Raw genomic sequence first — 26,657 nt, forward strand, 5'->3', positions numbered from 1 at the left:
TTTTTAAACTTTTCCCATCTCAATAATTGTCCATGAATTGACCATGAATTGGGGTCCTAATTCAACAAAACAAAAAAATTGTCCATTCAGGCCAAATCTCCTAGGCAGCTGCCTAGAGCTGCAAAGCGATCTCGTAATTCACTCATATTTCTCTCTAACAAGCTCTAATTTTTTAGAACCTTTTCCCATCTCAATAATATTATATAGGGCTATTATTGACCATGAATTGGGGTCCTAATTCAACCAAAAAAAAAAATTGACCTTTCAGGCCAAATCTCCTAGGCGGCGGCCTAGGGCTCCGAAGCGATTTCGTCATTCACTCATATTTCTCTCTAACAAGCTCTAATATTTTAGAACCTTTTCCCATCTCAATAATATTATATAGGGCTATAATTGACCATGAATTGGGGTCCTAATTCAACCAAAAAAAAAATAGACCTTTCAGGCCAAATCTCCTAGGCAACTACCTAGGGCTCCGAAGCGATTTCGTAATTCACTCATATTTCTCTCTAACAAGATCTAATTTTTTTGAACCTTTTCCCATCTCAATAATATTATATAAGGCTATTATTGGCCTTGAATTGGGTATCAAATTCAACCAAACAAAAAAATTGACCTTTCAGGCCAAATCTCCTAGGCAGCTGCCTAGGGCTCCGAAGCGATCTCGTAATTCACTCATATTTCTCCCTAATATGCTCTAATTTTTTTTGATCCTTTTCCCGTTTCAATAATATTATATAGGGCTATTATTGACCATGAATTGGGGTCCTAATTCAACCAAAAAAAAAAAATAGACCTTTCAGGCCAAATCTCCTAGGCAACTACCTAGGGCTCCGAAGCGATTTCGTCATTCACTCATATTTCTCTCTGACAAGCTCTAATTTTTTTGAACCTTTTCCCATCTCAATAATATTATATAGGGCTATTATTGTCCATGAATTGGGGTCCTAATTCAACCAAACAAAAAAATTGTCCTTTCAGGCCAAATCTCCTAGGCAGCTGCCTAGGGCTGCGAAGCGATCTCGTAATTCACTCATATTTCTCTCTAACAAGCTCTAATATTTTAGAACCTTTTCCCATTTCAATAATATTATATAGGGCTATAATTGACCATGAATTGGGGTCCTAATTCAACCAAACAAAAAAATTGACCTTTCAGGCCAAATCTCCTAGGCGGCGGCCTAGGGCTCCGAAGCGATTTCGTAATTCACTCATATTTCTCTCCAACAAGCTCTAATTTTTTTTAAACTTTTCCCATCTCAATAATATTATATAGGGCTATCATTGACCATGAATTGGGGTCCTAATTCAACAAAACAAAAAAATTGTCCATTCAGGCCAAATCTCCTAGGCAGCTGCCTAGGGCTGCGAAGCGATCTCGTAATTCACTCATATTTCTCTCTAACAAGCTCTAATTTTTTAGAACCTTTTCCCATCTCAATAATATTATATAGGGCTATTATTGACCATGAATTGGGGTCCTAATTCAACCAAACAAAAAAATTGACCATTCCGGCCAAATCTCCTAGGCGGCGGCCTAGGGCTCCGAAGCGATTTCGTCATTCACTCATATTTCTCTCTGACAAGCTCTAATATTTTTGAACCTTTTCCCATCTCAATAATATTATATAGGGCTATCATTGACCATTAATTGGGGTCCTAATTCAACAAAACAAAAAAATTGACCTCTCAGGCCAAACCTCCTAGGCAGCTACCTAGGGCTCCGAAGCGATTTCGTAATTCACTCATATTTCTCTCTAACAAGATCTAATTTTTTTGAACCTTTTCCCATCTCAATAATATTATATAAGGCTATTATTGGCCTTGAATTGGGTATCAAATTCAACCAAACAAAAAAATTGACCTTTCAAGCCAAATCTCCTAGGCAGCTGCCTAGGGCCCCGAAGCGATCTCGTAATTCTCTCATATTTCTCCCTAATATGCTCTAATTTTTTTTGATCCTTTTCCCGTTTCAATAATATTATATAGGGCTATTATTGACCATGAATTGGGGTCCTAATTCAACCAAAAAAAAAAATAGACCTTTCAGGCCAAATCTCCTAGGCAACTACCTAGGGCTCCGAAGCGATTTCGTAATTCACTCATATTTCCCTCTAACAAGCTCTAATTTTTTTGAACCTTTTCCCATCTCAATAATATTATATAGGGCTATTATTGACCATGAATTGGGGTCCTAATTCAACCAAACAAAAAAATTGTCCTATCAGGCCAAATCTCCTAGGCAGCTGCCTAGGGCTGCGAAGCGATCTCGTAATTCACTCATATTTCTCTCTAACAAGCTCTAATTTTTTAGAACCTTTTCCCATCTCAATAATATTATATAGGGCTATTATTGACCATGAATTGGGGTCCTAATTCAACCAAACAAAAAAATTGACCTTTCAGGCCAAATCTCCTAGGCGGCGGCCTAGGGCTCCGAAGCGATTTCGTAATTCACTCATATTTCTCTCCAACAAGCTCTAATTTTTTTTAAACTTTTCCCATCTCAATAATATTATATAGGGCTATCATTGACCATGAATTGGGGTCCTAATTCAACAAAACAAAAAAATTGTCCATTCAGGCCAAATCTCCTAGGCAGCTGCCTAGGGCTGCGAAGCGATCTCGTAATTCACTCATATTTCTCTCTAACAAGCTCTAATTTTTTAGAACCTTTTCCCATCTCAATAATATTATATAGGGCTATTATTGACCATGAATTGGGGTCCTAATTCAACCAAACAAAAAAATTGACCTTTCAAGCCAAATCTCCTAGGCGGCGGCCTAGGGCTCCGAAGCGATTTCGTCATTCACTCATATTTCTCTCTGACAAGCTCTAATTTTTTTGAACCTTTTCCCATCTCAATAATATTATATAGGGCTATCATTGACCATTAATTGGGGTCGTAATTCAACAAAACAAAAAAATTGACCTTTCAGGCCAAATCTCCTAGGCAGCTACCTAGGGCTCCGTAGCGATTTCGTAATTCACTCATATTTCTCTCTAACAAGATCTAATTTTTTTGAACCTTTTCCCATCTCAATAATATTATATAAGGCTATTATTGGCCTTGAATTGGGTATCAAATTCAACCAAACAAAAAAATTGACCTTTCAGGCCAAATCTCCTAGGCAGCTGCCTAGAGCTCCGAAGCGATCTCGTAATTCACTCATATTTCTCCCTAATATGCTCTAATTTTTTTTGATCCTTTTCCCGTTTCAATAATATTATATAGGGCTATTATTGACCATGAATTGGGGTCCTAATTCAACCAAAAAAAAAAAAAATAGACCTTTCAGGCCAAATCTCCTAGGCAACTACCTAGGGCTCCGAAGCGATCTCGTAATTCACTCATATTTCTCTCTAACAAGCTCTAATTTTTTAGAACCTTTTCCCATCTCAATAATATTATATATGGCTATTATTGACCATGAATTGGGGTACTAATTCAACCAAACAAAAAAATTGACCTTTCAGGCCAAATCTCCTAGGCGGCGGCCTAGGGCTCCGAAGCGATTTCGTAATTCACTCATATTTCTCTCTAACAAGCTCTAATATTTTAGAACCTTTTCCCATCTCAATAATATTATATAGGGCTATAATTGACCATGAATTGGGGTCCTAATTCAACCAAAAAAAAAAATAGACCTTTCAGGCCAAATCTCCTAGGCAACTACCTAGGGCTCCGAAGCGATTTCGTAATTCACTCATATTTCTCTCTAACAAGCTCTAATTTTTTTGAACCTTTTCCCATCTCAATAATATTATATAGGGCTATTATTGACCATGAATTCGGGTCCTAATTCAACCTAACGAAAAAATTGTCCTTTCAGGCCAAATCTCCTAGGCAGCTGCCTAGGGCTGCGAAGCGATCTCGTAATTCACTCATATTTCTCTCTAACAAGCTCTAATTTTTTAGAACCTTTTCCCATCTCAATAATATTATATAGGGCTATTATTGACCATGAATTGGGGTCCTAATTCAACCAAACAAAAAAATTGACCTTTCAGGCCAAATCTCCTAGGCGGCGGCCTAGGGCTCCGAAGCGATTTCGTAATTCACTCATATTTCTCTCCAACAAGCTCTAATTTTTTTTAAACTTTTCCCATCTCAATAATATTATATAGGGCTATCATTGACCATGAATTGGGGTCCTAATTCAACAAAACAAAAAAATTGTCCATTCAGGCCAAATCTCCTAGGCAGCTGCCTAGGGCTGCGAAGCGATCTCGTAATTCACTCATATTTCTCTCTAACAAGATCTAATTTTTTAGAACCTTTTCCCATCTCAATAATATTATATAGGGCTATTATTGACCATGAATTGGGGTCCTAATTCAACCAAACAAAAAAATTGACCTTTCAGGCCAAATCTCCTAGGCGGCGGCCTAGGGCTCCGAAGCGATTTCGTAATTCACTCATATTTCTCTCCAACAAGCTCTAATTTTTTTTAAACTTTTCCCATCTCAATAATATTATATAGGGCTATCATTGACCATGAATTGGGGTCCTAATTCAACAAAACAAAAAAATTGTCCATTCAGGCCAAATCTCCTAGGCAGCTGCCTAGGGCTGCGAAGCGATCTCGTAATTCACTCATATTTCTCTCTAACAAGCTCTAATTTTTTAGAACCTTTTCCCATCTCAATAATATTATATAGGGCTATTATTGACCATGAATTGGGGTCCTAATTCAACCAAACAAAAAAATTGACCTTTCAGGCCAAATCTCCTAGGCGGCGGCCTAGGGCTCCGAAGCGATTTCGTCATTCACTCATATTTCTCTCTGACAAGCTCTAATTTTTTTGAACCTTTTCCCATCTCAATAATATTATATAGGGCTATCATTGACCATTAATTGGGGTCGTAATTCAACAAAACAAAAAAATTGACCTTTCAGGCCAAATCTCCTAGGCAGCTACCTAGGGCTCCGTAGCGATTTCGTAATTCACTCATATTTCTCTCTAACAAGATCTAATTTTTTTGAACCTTTTCCCATCTCAATAATATTATATAAGGCTATTATTGGCCTTGAATTGGGTATCAAATTCAACCAAACAAAAAAATTGACCTTTCAGGCCAAATCTCCTAGGCAGCTGCCTAGAGCTCCGAAGCGATCTCGTAATTCACTCATATTTCTCCCTAATATGCTCTAATTTTTTTTGATCCTTTTCCCGTTTCAATAATATTATATAGGGCTATTATTGACCATGAATTGGGGTCCTAATTCAACCAAAAAAAAAAAAATAGACCTTTCAGGCCAAATCTCCTAGGCAACTACCTAGGGCTCCGAAGCGATTTCGTAATTCACTCATATTTCCCTCAAACAAGCTCTAATTTTTTTGAACCTTTTCCCATCTCAATAATATTATATAGGGCTATTATTGACCATGAATTGGGGTCCTAATTCAACCAAACAAAAAAATTGTCCTTTCAGGCCAAATCTCCTAGGCAGCTGCCTAGGGCTGCGAAGCGATCTCGTAATTCACTCATATTTCTCTCTAACATGCTCTAATTTTTTAGAACCTTTTTCATCTCAATAATATTATATATAGCTATTATTGACCATGAATTGGGGTCCTAATTCAACCAAACAAAAAAATTGACCTTTCAGGCCAAATCTCCTAGGCGGCGGCCTAGGGCTCCGAAGCGATTTCGTAATTCACTCATATTTCTCTCTAACAAGCTCTAATATTTTAGAACCTTTTCCCATCTCAATAATATTATATAGGGCTATAATTGACCATGAATTGGGGTCCTAATTCAACCAAAAAAAAAAATAGACCTTTCAGGCCAAATCTCCTAGGCAACTACCTAGGGCTCCGAAGCGATTTCGTAATTCACTCATATTTCTCTCTAACAAGCTCTAATTTTTTTGAACCTTTTCCCATCTCAATAATATTATATAGGGCTATAATTGACCATGAATTGGGGTCCTAATTCAACCAAACAAAAAAATTGACCTTTCAGGCCAAATCTCCTAGGCGGCGGCCTAGGGCTCCGAAGCGATTTCGTAATTCACTCATATTTCTCTCCAACAAGCTCTAATTTTTTTTAAACTTTTCCCATCTCAATAATATTATATAGGGCTATCATTGACCATGAATTGGGGTCCTAATTCAACAAAACAAAAAAATTGTCCATTCAGGCCAAATCTCCTAGGCAGCTGCCTAGGGCTGCGAAGCGATCTCGTAATTCACTCATATTTCTCTCTAACAAGCTCTAATTTTTTAGAACCTTTTCCCATCTCAATAATATTATATAGGGCTATTATTGACCATGAATTGGGGTCCTAATTCAACCAAACAAAAAAATTGACCATTCAGGCCAAATCTCCTAGGCGGCGGCCTAGGGCTCCGAAGCGATTTCGTCATTCACTCATATTTCTCTCTGACAAGCTCTAATATTTTTGAACCTTTTCCCATCTCAATAATATTATATAGGGCTATCATTGACCATTAATTGGGGTCCTAATTCAACAAAACAAAAAAATTGACCTCTCAGGCCAAACCTACTAGGCAGCTACCTAGGGCTCCGAAGCGATTTCGTAATTCACTCATATTTCTCTCTAACAAGATCTAATTTTTTTGAACCTTTTCCCATCTCAATAATATTATATAAGGCTATTATTGGCCTTGAATTGGGTATCAAATTCAACCAAACAAAAAAATTGACCTTTCAGGCCAAATCTCCTAGGCAGCTGCCTAGAGCTCCGAAGCGATCTCGTAATTCACTCATATTTCTCCCTAATATGCTCTAATTTTTTTTGATCCTTTTCCCGTTTCAATAATATTATATAGGGCTATTATTGACCATGAATTGGGGTCCTAATTCAACCAAAAAAAAAAAAATAGACCTTTCAGGCCAAATCTCCTAGGCAACTACCTAGGGCTCCGAAGCGATTTCGTAATTCACTCATATTTCCCTCTAACAAGCTCTAATTTTTTTGAACCTTTTCCCATCTCAATAATATTATATAGGGCTATTATTGACCATGAATTGGGGTCCTAATTCAACCAAACAAAAAAATTGTCCTATCAGGCCAAATCTCCTAGGCAGCTGCCTAGGGCTGCGAAGCGATCTCGTAATTCACTCATATTTCTCTCTAACAAGCTCTAATTTTTTAGAACCTTTTCCCATCTCAATAATATTATATATGGCTATTATTGACCATGAATTGGGGTACTAATTCAACCAAACAAAAAAATTGACCTTTCAGGCCAAATCTCCTAGGCGGCGGCCTAGGGCTCCGAAGCGATTTCGTAATTCACTCATATTTCTCTCTAACAAGCTCTAATATTTTAGAACCTTTTCACATCTCAATAATATTATATAGGGCTATAATTGACCATGAATTGGGGTCCTAATTCAACCAAAAAAAAAAAATAGACCTTTCAGGCCAAATCTCCTAGGCAACTACCTAGGGCTCCGAAGCGATTTCGTAATTCACTCATATTTCTCTCTAACAAGCTCTAATTTTTTTGAACCTTTTCCCATCTCAATAATATTATATAGGGCTATTATTGACCATGAATTCGGGTCCTAATTCAACCAAACAAAAAAATTGTCCTTTCAGGCCAAATCTCCTAGGCAGCTGCCTAGGGCTGCGAAGCGATCTCGTAATTCACTCATATTTCTCTCTAACAAGCTCTAATTTTTTAGAACCTTTTCCCATCTCAATAATATTATATAGGGCTATTATTGACCATGAATTGGGGTCCTAATTCAACCAAACAAAAAAATTGACCTTTCAGGCCAAATCTCCTAGGCGGCGGCCTAGGGCTCCGAAGCGATTTCGTAATTCACTCATATTTCTCTCCAACAAGCTCTAATTTTTTTTAAACTTTTCCCATCTCAATAATATTATATAGGGCTATCATTGACCATGAATTGGGGTCCTAATTCAACAAAACAAAAAAATTGTCCATTCAGGCCAAATCTCCTAGGCAGCTGCCTAGGGCTGCGAAGCGATCTCGTAATTCACTCATATTTCTCTCTAACAAGCTCTAATTTTTTAGAACCTTTTCCCATCTCAATAATATTATATAGGGCTATTATTGACCATGAATTGGGGTCCTAATTCAACCAAACAAAAAAATTGACCTTTCAGGCCAAATCTCCTAGGCGGCGGCCTAGGGCTCCGAAGCGATTTCGTCATTCACTCATATTTCTCTCTGACAAGCTCTAATTTTTTTGAACCTTTTCCCATCTCAATAATATTATATAGGGCTATCATTGACCATTAATTGGGGTCGTAATTCAACAAAACAAAAAAATTGACCTTTCAGGCCAAATCTCCTAAGCAGCTACCTAGGGCTCCGAAGCGATTTCGTAATTCACTCATATTTCTCTCTAACAAGATCTAATTTTTTTGAACCTTTTCCCATCTCAATAATATTATATAAGGCTATTATTGGCCTTGAATTGGGTATCAAATTCAACCAAACAAAAAAATTGACCTTTCAGGCCAAATCTCCTAGGCAGCTGCCTAGGGCTCCGAAGCGATCTCGTAATTCACTCATATTTCTCCCTAATATGCTCTAATTTTTTTTGATCCTTTTCCCGTTTCAATAATATTATATAGGGCTTTTATTGACCATGAATTGGGGTCCTAATTTAACCAAAAAAAAAAAATAGACCTTTCAGGCCAAATCTCCTAGGCAACTACCTAGGGCTCCGAAGCGATTTCGTAATTCACTCATATTTCCCTCTAACAAGCTCTAATTTTTTTGAATCTTTTCCCATCTCAATAATATTATATGGGGCTATTATTGACCATGAATTGGGGTCCTAATTCAACCAAACAAAATAATTGTCCTTTCAGGCCAAATCTCCTAGGCAGCTGCCTAGGGCTGCGAAGCGATCTCGTAATTCACTCATATTTCTCTCTAACAAGCTCTAATTTTTTAGAACCTTTTCCCATCTCAATAATATTATATATGGCTATTATTTACCATGAATTGGGGTCCTAATTCAACCATACAAAAAAATTGACCTTTCAGGCCAAATCTCCTAGGCGGCGGCCTAGGGCTCCGAAGCGATTTCGTAATTCACTCATATTTCTCTCTAACAAGCTCTAATATTTTAGAACCTTTTCCCATCTCAATAATATTATATAGGGCTATTATTGACCATGAATTGGGGTCCTAATTCAACCAAAAAAAAAAATTGACCTTTCAGGCCAAATCTCCTAGGCGGCGGCCTAGAGCTCCGAAGCGATTTCGTAATTCACTCATATTTCTCTATGACAAGCTCTAATTTTTTTGAACCTTTTCCCATCTCAATAATATTATATAGGGCTATTATTGACCATGAATTGGGGTCCTAATTCAACAAAACAAAAAAATTGACCTTTCAGGCCAAATCTCCTAGGCAGCTACCTAGGGCTCCGAAGCGATTTCTTAATTCACTCATATTTCTCTCTAACAAGATCTAATTTTTTTGAACCTTTTCCCATCTCAATAATATTATATATGGCTATTATTGGCCTTGAATTGGGGTTCAAATTCAACCAAACAAAAAATTTTACCTTTCAGGCCAAATCTCCTAGGCAGTTGCCTAGGGCTCCGAAGCGATCTCGTAATTCACTCATATTTCTCCCTAATAAGCTCTAATTTTTTTTTATCCTTTTCCCGTTTCAATAATATTATATAGGGCTATAATTGACCATGAATTGGGGTCCTAATTCAACCAAAAAAAAAAATAGACCTTTCAGGCCAAATCTCCTAGGCAACTACCTAGGGCTCCGAAGCGATTTCGTAATTCACTCATATTTCTCTCTAACAAGTTCTAATTTTTTTGAACCTTTTCCCATCTCAATAATATTATATAGGGCTATTATTGACCATGAATTCGGGACCTAATTCAACCAAACAAAAAAATTGTCCTTTCAGGCCAAATCTCCTAGGCAGCTGCCTAGGGCTGCGAAGCGATCTCGTAATTCACTCATATTTCTCTCTAACAAGCTCTAATTTTTTAGAACCTTTTCCCATCTCAATAATATTATATAGGGCTATTATTGACCATGAATTGGGGCCCTAATTCAACCAAACAAAAAAATTGACCTTTTAGGCTAAATCTCCTATGCAGCTGCCTAGACCTCAGAAGCTATTTCGTAATTCACTCATATTTCTCTCTAACAAGCTCAAATATTTTTGAACCTTTTTCCATATCCATAATATTATATAGGGCTATTATTGACCATGAATTGGGGTCCTAATTCAACCAAACAAAAAAATTGTCCGTTCAGGCCAAATCTCCTAGGCAGCTGCTTAGGGCTGCGAAGCGATCTCGTAATTCACTCATATTTCTCTCTAACAAGCTCTAATTTTTTAGAACCTTTTCCCATCTCAATAATATTATATAGGGCTATTATTGACCATGAATTGGGGTCCTAATTCAACCAAACAAAAAAATTGACCTTTCAGGCCAAATCTCCTAGGCGGCGGCCTAGGGCTCCGAAGCGATTTCGTAATTCACTCATATTTCACTCTAACAAGCTCTAATTTTTTTGAACCTTTTCCTATCTCAATAATATTATATAGGGCTATTATTGACCATGAATTGGTTTCCTTATTCAACCAAACAAAAAAATTGACCTTTCAGGCCAAATCTCCTAGGCAGCTGCCTAGGGCTCCGGAGCGATCTCGCAATTCACTCATATTTCTCCCTAACAAGCTCTAATATTTTTGCACCTTTTCCCGTCTCAATAATATAATATAGGGCTATTATTGACCATGAATTGGGGTCCTAATTCAACCAAACAAAAAAATTGACCTTTTAGGCTAAACTCCTGTGCAGCAGCCTAGGGCTCCGAAGCGATTTCGTAATTCACTCATATTTCTCTCTAACAAGCTCTAATTTTTTAGAACCTTTTTCCATCTCTATAATATTATATAGGGCTATTATTGACCATGAATTGGGGTCCTAATTCAACCAAACAAAAAATTTGTCTTTTCAGGCCAAATCTCTTAGGCAGCTGCCTAGGGCTCCGAAGCGATCTCGTAATTCACTCATATTTCTCTCTAACAAGCTCTAATTTTTTTGAACCTTTTCCCATCTCAATAATTTTATATAGGGCTATTATTAACCATGAATTGGTTTCCCAATTCAAGCAAACAAAAAAATTGAACTTTCAGGCCAAATCTCCTAGGCAGCTGCCTAGGGATCCGAAGCGATCTCGCAATTCACTCATATTTCTCCCTAACAAGCTCTAATTTTTTTGAACCTTTTCCTGTCTCAATAATATTATATAGGGCTATTATTTACCATGAATTCGGGTCCTAATTCAACCAAACAAAAAAATTGTCCTTTCAGGCCAAATCTCCTAGGCAGTTGCCTAGGGCAGCGAAGCGATCTCGTAATTCACTCATATTTCTCTCTAACAAGCTCTAATTTTTTAGAACCTTTTCCCATCTCAATAATATTAAATAGGGGTATTATTGACCATGAATTGGGGTCCTAATTCAACCAAACAAAAAAATTGACCTTTCAGTCCAAATCTCCTAGGCGGCGGCCTGGGGCTCCGAAGCGATTTCGTAATTCACTCATATTTCTCTCTAACAAGCTCTAATTTTTTTGAACCTTTTCCCATCACAATAATATTATATAGGGCTATCATTGACCATGAATTGGGGTCCTAATTCAACAAAACAAAAAAATTGTCCTTTCAGGCCAAATCTCCTAGGCAGCTGCCTAGGGCTGCGAAGCGATCGCGTAATTCACTCATATTTCTCTCTAACAAGCTCTAATTTTTTAGAACCTTTTCCCATCTCAATAATATTATATAGGGCTATTATTGACCATGAATTGGGGTCCTAATTCAACCAAACAAAACAATTGACCTTTCAGACCAAATCTCCTAGGCGGCGGCCTAGGGCTCCGAAGCGATTTCGTAATTCACTCATATTTCTCTCCAACAAGCTCTAATTTTTTTTTAAACTTTTCCCATCTCAATAATATTATATAGGGCTATCATTGAGCATGAATTGGGGTCCTAATTCAACAAAACAAAAAAATTGTCCATTCAGGCCAAATCTCCTAGGCAGCTGCCTAGGGCTACGAAGCGATCTCGTAATTCACTCATATTTCTCTCTAACAAGCTCTAATTTTTTAGAACCTTTTCCCATCTCAATAATATTATATAGGGCTATTATTGACCATGAATTGGGGTCCTAATTCAACCAAACAAAAAAATTGACCTTTCAGGCCAAATCTCCTAGGCGGCGGCCTAGAGCTCCGAAGCGATTTCGTAATTCACTCATATTTCTCTATGACAAGCTCTAATTTTTTTGAACCTTTTCCCATCTGAATAATATTATATAGGGCTATCATTGACCATGAATTGGGGTCCTAATTCAACAAAACAAAAAAATTGACCTTTCAGGCCAAATCTCCTAGGCAGCTACCTAGGGCTCCGAAGCGATTTCTTAATTCACTCATATTTCTCTCTAACAAGATCTAATTTTTTTGAACCTTTTCCCATCTCAATAATATTATATATGGCTATTATTGGCCTTGAATTGGGGTTCAAATTCAACCAAACAAAAAATTTTACCTTTCAGGCCAAATCTCCTAGGCAGTTGCCTAGGGCTCCGAAGCGATCTCGTAATTCACTCATATTTCTCCCTAATAAGCTCTAATTTTTTTTTATCCTTTTCCCGTTTCAATAATATTATATAGGGCTATAATTGACCATGAATTGGGGTCCTAATTCAACCAAACAAAAAAATTGACCTTTTAGGCTAAACTCCTGTGCAGCAGCCTAGGGCTCCGAAGCGATTTCGTAATTCACTCATATTTCTCTCTAACAAGCTCTAATTTTTTAGAACCTTTTTCCATCTCTATAATATTATATAGGGCTATTATTGACCATGAATTGGGGTCCTAATTCAACCAAACAAAAAATTTGTCTTTTCAGGCCAAATCTCTTAGGCAGCTGCCTAGGGCTCCGAAGCGATCTCGTAATTCACTCATATTTCTCTCTAACAAGCTCTAATTTTTTTGAACCTTTTCCCATCTCAATAATTTTATATAGGGCTATTATTAACCATGAATTGGTTTCCCAATTCAAGCAAACAAAAAAATTGAACTTTCAGGCCAAATCTCCTAGGCAGCTGCCTAGGGATCCGAAGCGATCTCGCAATTCACTCATATTTCTCCCTAACAAGCTCTAATTTTTTTGAACCTTTTCCTGTCTCAATAATATTATATAGGGCTATTATTTACCATGAATTCGGGTCCTAATTCAACCAAACAAAAAAATTGTCCTTTCAGGCCAAATCTCCTAGGCAGTTGCCTAGGGCAGCGAAGCGATCTCGTAATTCACTCATATTTCTCTCTAACAAGCTCTAATTTTTTAGAACCTTTTCCCATCTCAATAATATTAAATAGGGGTATTATTGACCATGAATTGGGGTCCTAATTCAACCAAACAAAAAAATTGACCTTTCAGTCCAAATCTCCTAGGCGGCGGCCTGGGGCTCCGAAGCGATTTCGTAATTCACTCATATTTCTCTCTAACAAGCTCTAATTTTTTTGAACCTTTTCCCATCACAATAATATTATATAGGGCTATCATTGACCATGAATTGGGGTCCTAATTCAACAAAACAAAAAAATTGTCCTTTCAGGCCAAATCTCCTAGGCAGCTGCCTAGGGCTGCGAAGCGATCGCGTAATTCACTCATATTTCTCTCTAACAAGCTCTAATTTTTTAGAACCTTTTCCCATCTCAATAATATTATATAGGGCTATTATTGACCATGAATTGGGGTCCTAATTCAACCAAACAAAACAATTGACCTTTCAGACCAAATCTCCTAGGCGGCGGCCTAGGGCTCCGAAGCGATTTCGTAATTCACTCATATTTCTCTCCAACAAGCTCTAATTTTTTTTTAAACTTTTCCCATCTCAATAATATTATATAGGGCTATCATTGAGCATGAATTGGGGTCCTAATTCAACAAAACAAAAAAATTGTCCATTCAGGCCAAATCTCCTAGGCAGCTGCCTAGGGCTACGAAGCGATCTCGTAATTCACTCATATTTCTCTCTAACAAGCTCTAATTTTTTAGAACCTTTTCCCATCTCAATAATATTATATAGGGCTATTATTGACCATGAATTGGGGTCCTAATTCAACCAAACAAAAAAATTGACCTTTCAGGCCAAATCTCCTAGGCGGCGGCCTAGAGCTCCGAAGCGATTTCGTAATTCACTCATATTTCTCTATGACAAGCTCTAATTTTTTTGAACCTTTTCCCATCTGAATAATATTATATAGGGCTATCATTGACCATGAATTGGGGTCCTAATTCAACAAAACAAAAAAATTGACCTTTCAGGCCAAATCTCCTAGGCAGCTACCTAGGGCTCCGAAGCGATTTCTTAATTCACTCATATTTCTCTCTAACAAGATCTAATTTTTTTGAACCTTTTCCCATCTCAATAATATTATATATGGCTATTATTGGCCTTGAATTGGGGTTCAAATTCAACCAAACAAAAAATTTTACCTTTCAGGCCAAATCTCCTAGGCAGTTGCCTAGGGCTCCGAAGCGATCTCGTAATTCACTCATATTTCTCCCTAATAAGCTCTAATTTTTTTTTATCCTTTTCCCGTTTCAATAATATTATATAGGGCTATAATTGACCATGAATTGGGGTCCTAATTCAACCAAAAAAAAAAATAGACCTTTCAGGCCAAATCTCCTAGGCAACTACCTAGGGCTCCGAAGCGATTTCGTAATTCACTCATATTTCTCTCTAACAAGTTCTAATTTTTTTGAACCTTTTCCCATCTCAATAATATTATATAGGGCTATTATTGACCATGAATTCGGGACCTAATTCAACCAAACAAAAAAATTGTCCTTTCAGGCCAAATCTCCTAGGCAGCTGCCTAGGGCTGCGAAGCGATCTCGTAATTCACTCATATTTCTCTCTAACAAGCTCTAATTTTTTAGAACCTTTTCCCATCTCAATAATATTATATAGGGCTATTATTGACCATGAATTGGGGCCCTAATTCAACCAAACAAAAAAATTGACCTTTTAGGCTAAATCTCCTATGCAGCTGCCTAGACCTCAGAAGCTATTTCGTAATTCACTCATATTTCTCTCTAACAAGCTCAAATATTTTTGAACCTTTTTCCATATCCATAATATTATATAGGGCTATTATTGACCATGAATTGGGGTCCTAATTCAACCAAACAAAAAAATTGTCCGTTCAGGCCAAATCTCCTAGGCAGCTGCTTAGGGCTGCGAAGCGATCTCGTAATTCACTCATATTTCTCTCTAACAAGCTCTAATTTTTTAGAACCTTTTCCCATCTCAATAATATTATATAGGGCTATTATTGACCATGAATTGGGGTCCTAATTCAACCAAACAAAAAAATTGACCTTTCAGGCCAAATCTCCTAGGCGGCGGCCTAGGGCTCCGAAGCGATTTCGTAATTCACTCATATTTCACTCTAACAAGCTCTAATTTTTTTGAACCTTTTCCTATCTCAATAATATTATATAGGGCTATTATTGACCATGAATTGGTTTCCTTATTCAACCAAACAAAAAAATTGACCTTTCAGGCCAAATCTCCTAGGCAGCTGCCTAGGGCTCCGGAGCGATCTCGCAATTCACTCATATTTCTCCCTAACAAGCTCTAATATTTTTGCACCTTTTCCCGTCTCAATAATATAATATAGGGCTATTATTGACCATGAATTGGGGTCCTAATTCAACCAAACAAAAAAATTGACCTTTTAGGCTAAACTCCTGTGCAGCAGCCTAGGGCTCCGAAGCGATTTCGTAATTCACTCATATTTCTCTCTAACAAGCTCTAATTTTTTAGAACCTTTTTCCATCTCTATAATATTATATAGGGCTATTATTGACCATGAATTGGGGTCCTAATTCAACCAAACAAAAAATTTGTCTTTTCAGGCCAAATCTCTTAGGCAGCTGCCTAGGGCTCCGAAGCGATCTCGTAATTCACTCATATTTCTCTCTAACAAGCTCTAATTTTTTTGAACCTTTTCCCATCTCAATAATTTTATATAGGGCTATTATTAACCATGAATTGGTTTCCCAATTCAACCAAACAAAAAAATTGAACTTTCAGGCCAAATCTCCTAGGCAGCTGCCTAGGGATCCGAAGCGATCTCGCAATTCACTCATATTTCTCCCTAACAAGCTCTAATTTTTTTGAACCTTTTCCTGTCTCAATAATATTATATAGGGCTATTATTTACCATGAATTCGGGTCCTAATTCAACCAAACAAAAAAATTGTCCTTTCAGGCCAAATCTCCTAGGCAGTTGCCTAGGGCAGCGAAGCGATCTCGTAATTCACTCATATTTCTCTCTAACAAGCTCTAATTTTTTAGAACCTTTTCCCATCTCAATAATATTAAATAGGGGTATTATTGACCATGAATTGGGGTCCTAATTCAACCAAACAAAAAAATTGACCTTTCAGTCCAAATCTCCTAGGCGGCGGCCTGGGGCTCCGAAGCGATTTCGTAATTCACTCATATTTCTCTCTAACAAGCTCTAATTTTTTTGAACCTTTTCCCATCACAATAATATTATATAGGGCTATCATTGACCATGAATTGGGGTCCTAATTCAACAAAACAAAAAAATTGTCCTTTCAGGCCAAATCTCCTAGGCAGCTGCCTAGGGCTGCGAAGCGATCGCGTAATTCACTCATATTTCTCTCTAACAAGCTCTAATTTTTTAGAACCTTTTCCCATCTCAATAATATTATATAGGGCTATTATTGACCATGAATTGGGGTCCTAATTCAACCAAACAAAAAAATTGATCTTTCAGACCAAATCTCCTAGGCGGCGGCCTAGGGCTCCGAAGCGATTTCGTAATTCACTCATATTTCTCTCCAACAAGCTCTAATTTTTTTTTAAACTTTTCCCATCTCAATAATATTATATAGGGCTATCATTGAGCATGAATTGGGGTCCTAATTCAACAAAACAAAAAAATTGTCCATTCAGGCCAAATCTCCTAGGCAGCTGCCTAGGGCTACGAAGCGATCTCGTAATTCACTCATATTTCTCTCTAACAAGCTCTAATTTTTTAGAACCTTTTCCCATCTCAATAATATTATATAGGGCTATTATTGACCATGAATTGGGGTCCTAATTCAACCAAACAAAAAAATTGACCTTTCAGGCCAAATCTCCTAGGCGGCGGCCTAGGGCTCCGAAGCGATTTCGTCATTCACTCATATTTCTCTCTGACAAGCTCTAATTTTTTTGAACCTTTTCCCATCTCTATAATATTATATAGGGCTATCATTGACCATGAATTGGGGTCCTAATTCAACAAAACAAAAAAATTGACCTTTCAGGCCAAATCTCCTAGGCAGAGCTACCTAGGGCTCCGAAGCGATTTCGTAATTCACTCATATTTCTCTCTAACAAGATCTAATTTTTTTGAACCTTTTCCCATCTCAATAATATTATATAAGGCTATTATTGGCCTTGAATTGGGTATCAAATTCAACCAAACAAAAAAATTGACCTTTCAGGCCAAATCTCCTAGGCTGCTGCCTAGGGCTCCGAAGCGATTTCGTAATTCACTCATATTTCCCTCTAACAAGCTCTAATTTTTTTGAACCTTTTCCCATCTCAATAATATTATATAGGGCTATTATTGACCATGAATTGGGGTCCTAATTCAACCAAAAAAAATATTGTCCTCTCAGGCCGAATTCCCTAGGCATCTGCCTAGGGCTCCGAAGCGATTTCATAATTCACTCATATTTCTCTCTAACAAGCTCTAATTTTTTAGAACCTTTTCCCATCTCAATAATATTATATAGGGCTATTATTGACCATTAATTGGGGTCCTAATTCAACCAAAAAAAAAATTTGTCTTTTCAGGCCAAATCTCTTAGGCAGCTGCCTAGGGCTCCAAAGCGATCTCGTAATTCACTCATATTTCTCTCTAACAAGCTCTAATTTTTTTGAACCTTTTCCCATCTCAATAATTTTATATAGGGCTATTATTGACCATGAATTGGGGTCCTAATTCAACCAAAAAAAAAAATAGACCTTTCAGGCCAAATCTCCTAGGCAACTACCTAGGGCTCCGAAGCGATTTCGTAATTCACTCATATTTCCCTCTAACAAGCTCTAATTTTTTTGAACCTTTTCCCATCTCAATAATATTATATAGGGCTATTATTGACCATGAATTGGGGTCCTAATTCAACCAAACAAAATATTTTCCTCTCAGGCCGAATTCCCTAGGCATCTGCCTAGCGCTCCGAAGCGATTTCATAATTCACTCATATTTCTCTCTAACAAGCTCTAATTTTTTTGAACCTTTTCCCATCTCAATAATATTATATAGGGCTATTATTGACCATTAATTGGGGTCCTAATTCAACCAAACAAAAAAATTGACCTTTCAAGCCAAATCTCCTAGGCAGCTGCCTAGGGCTCCGAAGTGATTTCGTAATTCACTCATATTTCTCTCTAACAAGCTCTAATTTTTTTGACCCTTTTCCCATCTCAATAATATTATATAGGGCTATTATTGACCATGAATTGGGGTCCTAATTCAACAAAACAAAAAAATTGACCTTTCAGGCCAAATCTCCTAGGCAACTACCTAGGGCTACGAAGCGATTTCGTAATTCACTCATATTTCTCTCTAACAAGCTCTAATTTTTTTGAACCTTTTCCCATCTCAATAATATTATATAGGGCTATTATTGACCATGAATTGGGGCCCTAATTCAACCAAACAAAAAAATTGACCTTTTAGGCTAAATCTCTTATGCAGCTGCCTAGAGCTCCGAAGCTATTTCGTAATTCACTCATATTTCTCTCTAACAAGCTCAAATTTTTTTGAACCTTTTTCCATATCCATAATATTATATAGGGCTATTATTGACCATGAATTGGGGTCCTAATTCAACCAAACAAAAAAATTGTCCTTTCAGGCCAAATCTCCTAGGCAGCAGCCTAGGGCTGCGAAGCGATCTCGTAATTCACTCATATTTCTCTCTAACAAGCTCTAATTTTTTAGAACCTTTTCCCATCTCAATAATATTATATAGGGCTATTATTGACCATGAATTGGGGAACTAATTCAACCAAACAAAAAAATTGACCTTTCAGGCCAAATCTCCTAGGCGGCGGCCTATGGCTCCGAAGCGATTTCGTAATTCACTCATATTTCACTCTAACAAGCTCTAATTTTTTTGAACCTTTTCCTATCTCAATAATATTATATAGGGCTATTATTGACCATGAATTTGTTTCCTATTTCAACCAAACAAAAAAATTGACCTTTCAGGCCAAATCTCCTAGGCAGCTGCCTAGGGCTCCGGAGCGATCTCGCAATTCACTCATATTTCTCCCTAACAAGCTCTAATATTTTTGAACCTTTTTCCGTCTCAATAATATTATATATGTCTATTATTGACCATGAATTGGGGTCCTAATTCAACCAAACAAAAAAATTGACCTTTCAGGCCAAATCTCCTAGGCGGCGGCCTAGGGCTCCGAAGCGATGTCGTAATTCACTCATATTTCTCTCTAACAAGATCTAATTTTTTTAACCTTTTCCCGTCTCAATAATATTATATAGGGCTATTATTGACCATGAATTGGTTTCCTAATTCAACCAAACAAAAAAATTGACCTTTCAGGCCAAATCTCCTAGGCAGCTCCCTAGGGCTCCGAAGCGATCTCGTAATTCACTCATATTACTCTTTAACAAGCTCTAATTTTTTTGAGCCTTTTCCCATCTCGATAATATTATATAGGGATATTATTTACCATGAATTGGGGTCCTAATTCAACCAAACAAAAAAATTGACCTTTCACACCAAATCTCTTAGGCAGGTGCCTAGGGCTCCGAAGAGATTTCGTAATTCAGTCATATTTCTCTCTAACAAGCTCTAATTTTTTTGAACCTTTTCCCATCTCAATATTATTATATAGGGCAATTATTTACCATGAATTCGGGTCCTAATTCAACCAAACAAAAAAATTGACCTTTCAGGCCAAATCTCCTAAGCTGCTGCCTAGGGGTCCGAAGAGATTTCGTAATTCACTCATATTTCTCTCTAACAAGCTCCAATTTTTTTGAACCTTTTCCTATCTCAATAATATTATATAGGGCTATTATTGACCATGAATTGGTTTCCTAATTCAACCAAACAAAAAAATTGACCTTTCAGGCCAAATCTCCTAGGCAGCTGCCTAAGGCTCCGAATCGATCTCGTAATTCTCTCATATTTCTCTCTAACAAGATCTAATTTTTTTAACCTTTTCCCATCTCAATAATATTATATAGGGCTATTATTGACAATGAATTGGTTTCATAATTCAACCAAACAAAAAAATTGACCTTTCAGGCCAAATCTCCTAGGCAGCTCCCTAGGGCTCCGAAGCGATCTCGTAATTCACTCATATTTCTCTTTAACAAGCTCTAATTTTTTTGAACCTTTTCCCATCTCGATAATATTTTATAGGGATATTATTTACCATGAATTGGGGTCCTAATTCAACCAAACAAAAAAATTGACCTTTCAGACCAAATCTCCTAGGCTGGTGCCTAGGGCTCCGAAGCGATTTCGTAATTCACTTATATTTCTCTCTAACAAGCTCTAATTTTTTTGAACCTTTTCCCATCTCAATAATATTATAAAGGGCTATTATTTACCATAAATTCGGGTCCTAATTCAACCAAACAAAAAAATTGTCTTTTCAGGCCAAATCTCTTAGGCAGCTGCCTAGGGCTCCGAAGCGATCTCGTAATTCACTCATATTTCTCTCTAACAAGCTCTAATTTTTTTGAACCTTTTCCCATCTCAATAATTTTATATAGGGCTATTATTAACCATGAATTGGTTTCCCAATTCAACCAAACAAAAAAATTGAACTTTCAGGCCAAATCTCCTAGGCAGCTGCCTAGGGATCCGAAGCGATCTCGCAATTCACTCATATTTCTCCCTAACAAGCTCTAATTTTTTTGAACCTTTTCCTGTCTCAATAATATTATATAGGGCTATTATTTACCATGAATTCGGGTCCTAATTCAACCAAACAAAAAAATTGTCCTTTCAGGCCAAATCTCCTAGGCAGTTGCCTAGGGCAGCGAAGCGATCTCGTAATTCACTCATATTTCTCTCTAACAAGCTCTAATTTTTTAGAACCTTTTCCCATCTCAATAATATTAAATAGGGGTATTATTGACCATGAATTGGGGTCCTAATTCAACCAAACAAAAAAATTGACCTTTCAGTCCAAATCTCCTAGGCGGCGGCCTGGGGCTCCGAAGCGATTTCGTAATTCACTCATATTTCTCTCTAACAAGCTCTAATTTTTTTGAACCTTTTCCCATCACAATAATATTATATAGGGCTATCATTGACCATGAATTGGGGTCCTAATTCAACAAAACAAAAAAATTGTCCTTTCAGGCCAAATCTCCTAGGCAGCTGCCTAGGGCTGCGAAGCGATCGCGTAATTCACTCATATTTCTCTCTAACAAGCTCTAATTTTTTAGAACCTTTTCCCATCTCAATAATATTATATAGGGCTATTATTGACCATGAATTGGGGTCCTAATTCAACCAAACAAAAAAATTGACCTTTCAGACCAAATCTCCTAGGCGGCGGCCTAGGGCTCCGAAGCGATTTCGTAATTCACTCATATTTCTCTCCAACAAGCTCTAATTTTTTTTTAAACTTTTCCCATCTCAATAATATTATATAGGGCTATCATTGAGCATGAATTGGGGTCCTAATTCAACAAAACAAAAAAATTGTCCATTCAGGCCAAATCTCCTAGGCAGCTGCCTAGGGCTACGAAGCGATCTCGTAATTCACTCATATTTCTCTCTAACAAGCTCTAATTTTTTAGAACCTTTTCCCATCTCAATAATATTATATAGGGCTATTATTGACCATGAATTGGGGTCCTAATTCAACCAAACAAAAAAATTGACCTTTCAGGCCAAATCTCCTAGGCGGCGGCCTAGGGCTCCGAAGAGATTTCGTCATTCACTCATATTTCTCTCTGACAAGCTCTAATTTTTTTGAACCTTTTCCCATCTCTATAATATTATATAGGGCTATCATTGACCATGAATTGGGGTCCTAATTCAACAAAACAAAAAAATTGACCTTTCAGGCCAAATCTCCTAGGCAGAGCTACCTAGGGCTCCGAAGCGATTTCGTAATTCACTCATATTTCTCTCTAACAAGATCTAATTTTTTTGAACCTTTTCCCATCTCAATAATATTATATAAGGCTATTATTGGCCTTGAATTGGGTATCAAATTCAACCAAACAAAAAAATTGACCTTTCAGGCCAAATCTCCTAGGCTGCTGCCTACGGCTCCGAAGCGATCTCGTAATTCACTCATATTTCTCCCTAATATGCTCTAATTTTTTTTGATCCTTTTCCCGTTTCAATAATATTATATAGGGCTATTATTGACCATGAATTGGGGTCCTAATTCAACCAAAAAAAAAAATAGACCTTTCAGGCCAAATCTCCTAGGCAACTACCTAGGGCTCCGAAGCGATTTCGTAATTCACTCATATTTCCCTCTAACAAGCTCTAATTTTTTTGAACCTTTTCCCATCTCAATAATATTATATAGGGCTATTATTGACCATGAATTGGGGTCCTAATTCAACCAAACAAAATATTGTCCTCTCAGGCCGAATTCCCTAGGCATCTGCCTAGGGCTCCGAAGCGATTTCATAATTCACTCATATTTCTCTCTAACAAGCTCTAATTTTTTAGAACCTTTTCCCATCTCAATAATATTATATAGGGCTATTATTGACCATTAATTGGGGTCCTAATTCAACCAAACAAAAAATTTGTCTTTTCAGGCCAAATCTCTTAGGCAGCTGCCTAGGGCTCCAAAGCGATCTCGTAATTCACTCATATTTCTCTCTAACAAGCTCTAATTTTTTTGAACCTTTTCCCATCTCAATAATTTTATATAGGGCTATTATTGACCATGAATTGGGGTCCTAATTCAACCAAAAAAAAAAATAGACCTTTCAGGCCAAATCTCCTAGGCAACTACCTAGGGCTCCGAAGCGATTTCGTAATTCACTCATATTTCCCTCTAACAAGCTCTAATTTTTTTGAACCTTTTCCCATCTCAATAATATTATATAGGGCTATTATTGACCATGAATTGGGGTCCTAATTCAACCAAACAAAATATTTTCCTCTCAGGCCGAATTCCCTAGGCATCTGCCTAGCGCTCCGAAGCGATTTCATAATTCACTCATATTTCTCTCTAACAAGCTCTAATTTTTTTGAACCTTTTCCCATCTCAATAATATTATATAGGGCTATTATTGACCATTAATTGGGGTCCTAATTCAACCAAACAAAAAAATTGACCTTTCAAGCCAAATCTCCTAGGCAGCTGCCTAGGGCTCCGAAGTGATTTCGTAATTCACTCATATTTCTCTCTAACAAGCTCTAATTTTTTTGACCCTTTTCCCATCTCAATAATATTATATAGGGCTATTATTGACCATGAATTGGGGTCCTAATTCAACAAAACAAAAAAATTGACCTTTCAGGCCAAATCTCCTAGGCAACTACCTAGGGCTACGAAGCGATTTCGTAATTCACTCATATTTCTCTCTAACAAGCTCTAATTTTTTTGAACCTTTTCCCATCTCAATAATATTATATAGGGCTATTATTGACCATGAATTGGGGCCCTAATTCAACCAAACAAAAAAATTGACCTTTTAGGCTAAATCTCTTATGCAGCTGCCTAGAGCTCCGAAGCTATTTCGTAATTCACTCATATTTCTCTCTAACAAGCTCAAATTTTTTTGAACCTTTTTCCATATCCATAATATTATATAGGGCTATTATTGACCATGAATTGGGGTCCTAATTCAACCAAACAAAAAAATTGTCCTTTCAGGCCAAATCTCCTAGGCAGCAGCCTAGGGCTGCGAAGCGATCTCGTAATTCACTCATATTTCTCTCTAACAAGCTCTAATTTTTTAGAACCTTTTCCCATCTCAATAATATTATATAGGGCTATTATTGACCATGAATTGGGGAACTAATTCAACCAAACAAAAAAATTGACCTTTCAGGCCAAATCTCCTAGGCGGCGGCCTATGGCTCCGAAGCGATTTCGTAATTCACTCATATTTCACTCTAACAAGCTCTAATTTTTTTGAACCTTTTCCTATCTCAATAATATTATATAGGGCTATTATTGACCATGAATTTGTTTCCTATTTCTACCAAACAAAAAAATTGACCTTTCAGGCCAAATCTCCTAGGCAGCTGCCTAGGGCTCCGGAGCGATCTCGCAATTCACTCATATTTCTCCCTAACAAGCTCTAATATTTTTGAACCTTTTTCCGTCTCAATAATATTATATATGTCTATTATTGACCATGAATTGGGGTCCTAATTCAACCAAACAAAAAAATTGACCTTTCAGGCCAAATCTCCTAGGCGGCGGCCTAGGGCTCCGAAGCGATGTCGTAATTCACTCATATTTCTCTCTAACAAGATCTAATTTTTTTAACCTTTTCCCGTCTCAATAATATTATATAGGGCTATTATTGACCATGAATTGGTTTCCTAATTCAACCAAACAAAAAAATTGACCTTTCAGGCCAAATCTCCTAGGCAGCTCCCTAGGGCTCCGAAGCGATCTCGTAATTCACTCATATTACTCTTTAACAAGCTCTAATTTTTTTGAGCCTTTTCCCATCTCGATAATATTATATAGGGATATTATTTACCATGAATTGGGGTCCTAATTCAACCAAACAAAAAAATTGACCTTTCACACCAAATCTCTTAGGCAGGTGCCTAGGGCTCCGAAGAGATTTCGTAATTCAGTCATATTTCTCTCTAACAAGCTCTAATTTTTTTGAACCTTTTCCCATCTCAATATTATTATATAGGGCAATTATTTACCATGAATTCGGGTCCTAATTCAACCAAACAAAAAAATTGACCTTTCAGGCCAAATCTCCTAAGCAGCTGCCTAGGGGTCCGAAGAGATTTCGTAATTCACTCATATTTCTCTCTAACAAGCTCCAATTTTTTTGAACCTTTTCCTATCTCAATAATATTATATAGGGCTATTATTGACCATGAATTGGTTTCCTAATTCAACCAAACAAAAAAATTGACCTTTCAGGCCAAATCTCCTAGGCAGCTGCCTAAGGCTCCGAATCGATCTCGTAATTCTCTCATATTTCTCTCTAACAAGATCTAATTTTTTTAACCTTTTCCCATCTCAATAATATTATATAGGGCTATTATTGACAATGAATTGGTTTCATAATTCAACCAAACAAAAAAATTGACCTTTCAGGCCAAATCTCCTAGGCAGCTCCCTAGGGCTCCGAAGCGATCTCGTAATTCACTCATATTTCTCTTTAACAAGCTCTAATTTTTTTGAACCTTTTCCCATCTCGATAATATTTTATAGGGATATTATTTACCATGAATTGGGGTCCTAATTCAACCAAACAAAAAAATTGACCTTTCAGACCAAATCTCCTAGGCTGGTGCCTAGGGCTCCGAAGCGATTTCGTAATTCACTTATATTTCTCTCTAACAAGCTCTAATTTTTTTGAACCTTTTCCCATCTCAATAATATTATAAAGGGCTATTATTTACCATAAATTCGGGTCCTAATTCAACCAAACAAAAAAATTAACCTTTCAGGCCAAATCTCCTAGGCAGCAGCTGCCTAGGGCTCCGAAGCGATCTCGCAATTCACTCATATTTCTCCCTAACAAGAACTAATTTTTTTGAACCTTTTCACATCTCAATAATATTATATAGGGCTATTATTTACCATGAATTCGGGTCCTAATTCAACCAAACAAAAAAATTGACCATTCAGGCCAAATCTCCTAGGCAGCTGCCTAGGGCTCTGAAGCGATTTCGTAATTCACTCATATTTCTCTCTAACAAGCTGTAATTTTTTTGAAACTTTTCCCATCTCAATAATATTATATAGGGCTATTATTGACCATGAATTCGGGTAAAAATTCAACCAAACAAAAAAATTGACCTTTCAGGCCAAATCTCCTATGCAGCTGCCTAGGGCTCCGTAGTGATCTCGCAATTCACTCATATTTCTTCCTAACATGCTCTAATATTTTTGAACCATTTCCCATCTGTATAATATTATATTGGGCTATTATTTACCATTAATTCGGGTCCTAATTAATCCAAACAAAAAAATTGACCATTCAGGCCAAATCTCCTAGGCAGCTGCCTAAGGCACTGAAGCGATTTCGTAATTCACTCATATTTCTCTCTAACAAGCTATAATTTTTTTGAACCTTTTCCCATCTCAATAATATTATATAGGGCTATTATTGACCATGAATAGGGGTCCTAATTCAACCAAACAAAAAAATTGACCTTTCAGGCCAAATCTCCTAGGCAGCAGCCTAGGGCTCCGAAGCGATCTCGCAATTCACTCATATTTCTCCCTAACAAGCTCTAATTTTTTTGAACCTTTTCCCGTCTCAATAATATTATATCGGGCTATTATTTACCATGAATTCGGGTCCTAATTCAACCAAACAAGAAAATTGACCTTTCAGGCCAAATCTCCTAGGCAGCTGCCTTGG

Source organism: Humulus lupulus, chromosome 7, assembly GCF_963169125.1.
Source record: "Humulus lupulus chromosome 7, drHumLupu1.1, whole genome shotgun sequence".
In the NCBI taxonomy this organism is placed as follows: Eukaryota; Viridiplantae; Streptophyta; class Magnoliopsida; order Rosales; family Cannabaceae; genus Humulus; species Humulus lupulus.